A 2741-nucleotide genomic window follows, 5' to 3' on the forward strand; every position below is an offset into this window, starting at 1 on the left:
GCCTGAACTCTGGGCCTGGGCGCTGTCCCTCAGCTCTTCAGCTCAAGGCTAGCACTCTACCACTTGAGCCACAGCGCCACTTCTGGCTTTTTTGTTTTTGCTTATGTGGTGCTGAGGAATCGAACCCAGGGCCTCATGCATGCAATGCAAGTGCTCTACCACTGAGCCACCTTCCCAGCCCCCTTTGCCATTTTTCAACAGCTGGACTATGTTCCTCATTAGCATCTGTAAGCATAGCTATGACATCATTTCACTGTGGTGGCAAGGACTCAGCTCTGAATTCTATCTAGAAAAATCATCTAAACCCAGTCTTTCAATGGCTTCAAGATAACTAGAAGTGCTTATTCTTGAGTCTAGCCAGCCTCTTCATAAGATGTCACTAGATGTGTTCCTGGACATTTAACTATGATACCCTTGAGGACCCCATGCCCATAACTCCCTCTCCACTGGGCATAGGCATCACCTCCTGGAAGCCAGGCATTCCAGAGCACAAATATTAGAACCTCACCAAGGTGGAAGGAGGTAAAGCCAGGATGTCCCTCTGTCCTATCCAATCCTGTCAATGGCCACTGAGAATAGCATCAAGGTCTTGTTGGTGAAGCCTAAAGCTACCTGTGCCATCATGAATTTTTCAATCACAAAACAGACCCAGGAGACCATCCAGCATTTGGAATAACAAGCAGAGCAAGACACGCTGGCTCTATACCCCCACGAGGGCCTCACCACTGAGGAGATCAAGTACCTCTGAGTAACAGAGGCACTCCACAAACTAAAGAAGAGAAACAATCTGGGTGCTGATGGCTCACACTCCTAACTACTCAGAATCCTGAGACCTGAGGATTGCAGTTCAAAACCAGCTACGAAATTAAAGTCTGTGAGAATCCATCTCCAATTAAATAGCAAAATGCTAGCCTGGAGGCATGGCTTAAATGGTAGCCCTTACTAGTTGGTAGGGACCTTGATGCCATGATTCATCAGTGCTCACATTGTTCATGTTAAAAGAATAATGAAGCCCAGGTTTGAGAGTAGCATAAAAATTATTTTTATAGTTAGCAAAAATCAAACTTCTTATTTAGAGTAAATTATACAAAAAGTGATCCTGAGTTTCTCTCAAACATAATTGCTGACATTCTTTGTTCTAGTACTTGGACTTGTACTCCAGGTCTGAGCACAGTGCCTGAGTATTTTTGCTCAAGGTCAGCACTCTACCACTTGAGCCAGAGCTCCACCTCCTGCTTTTGGTGGAAAATTAGAGATAAGAGTCTTACCTACTTTCTTGCCTGGACTGATTTCAAATGGCAATCTTCAGATCTTAGCTAACTTCTGAATAGATAGGATTAAAGGCATAAGCCACCAGCATCTGACCCACTGGTGACATTTTTCAGTCTAAATTTAGATCCTCACAAGGACAAGTTTTGCACTAATGTTGCTCATAAACCAGTATGGCTAGGCACTGGTGGTTCATACATGTAATCCTAGCTACTCAGTTGAGTGATGTTCCAACACCATTAGTCCCTAAGTTCAAGCCCCAGTGTTGGCACACATATACACATATACAAAAGAGAAGCAGCCTGGGTCAGCCCAGTCCACCCCATGCAGATGTTCCCTTAAGCAGAAGTTCAGAGGCTTAGCTCATTTGTCTCATGTCCTCCTTCACCTTACCTGGCACAAATGCTAGCATCACGGATCCTGGAAGTGGTCATAAGGACAGAGACTTTCAGATCAATGAGACTTTTGGATCGGGAACCCTCCAGAAGGCTTTTGCCATTCAGTCCTACTAAGGAGTCCAGAAACTTTCTCTGATGATGTGCATCCATGCTCAGTCTACCCAAGTACCTAAAGATCCAGTTACCTTCAAGCTTTACTCAGGGAGTCTTTTTTTTTTACCTTGGCTCTGACATGAGAATGATATTTTGTTGTTGTTGTTGATGGTTGTGGGGCCTGAACTCTGGGCCTGTTCCCTGTCCTTCAGCTCTTCAGCTCAAGGCTAGTGATCTACCACTTGAGCCACAGCACCACTTCTGGGTTTTTCTGCTTACTGTGGTGTTGGGGAATTGAACCCAGGGCCTCATGCATACAAGGCAAGCACTACCACTAAGCCACCTTCCTAGCCCTGAGAATGGTATGCTTTTACAAAGCCTCCTAAACCAAGACTAAACTTAGAGATATCACTGATTTTTTCCTTTTGGTGTCAGTTCTGGGACTTGCATTCATGGCATGGGATCTGTCCTTAAGCTTCTCTTTGCTTCAGGCTAGCACTCTACCACTGAGTTACAGCTCTACTTCCAGCTTTTTTGATGATTAACTGGAGAAAAGAATCTATGTACTTGCCTGCCATGGTGAGCTTTGAATTTCTATTCTTTGATCTTTGCCTCCTGAGTAGCTAGGATTACATGTATGAACCACCAGTGCCTAGCCATACTGGTTTATGAGCAACATTAGTGCAAAACTTGTCCTTGTGAGGAAGTAACTATTCTGTGCTGATCTAAATTTAGACTGAAAAATGTCACCAGTGGGTCAGATGTTGGTGGCTTATACCTTTAATCCTATCTATTCAGAAGTTAGCTAAGATCTGAAGATTGCCATTTGAAATCAGTCCAGGCAAGAAAGTAGGTAAGACTCTTATCTCTAATTTTCCACCAAAAGCAGGAGGTGGAGCTCTGGCTCAAGTGGTAGAGTGCTGGCCTTGAGCAAAAATACTCAGGCACTGTGCTCAGACCTGGAGTTCAAGTCCAAGTACT

The sequence above is a fragment of the Dipodomys ordii genome, unplaced genomic scaffold (assembly GCF_000151885.1).
Source record: "Dipodomys ordii isolate 6190 unplaced genomic scaffold, Dord_2.0 Scaffold123, whole genome shotgun sequence".
Taxonomy (NCBI): domain Eukaryota; kingdom Metazoa; phylum Chordata; class Mammalia; order Rodentia; family Heteromyidae; genus Dipodomys; species Dipodomys ordii.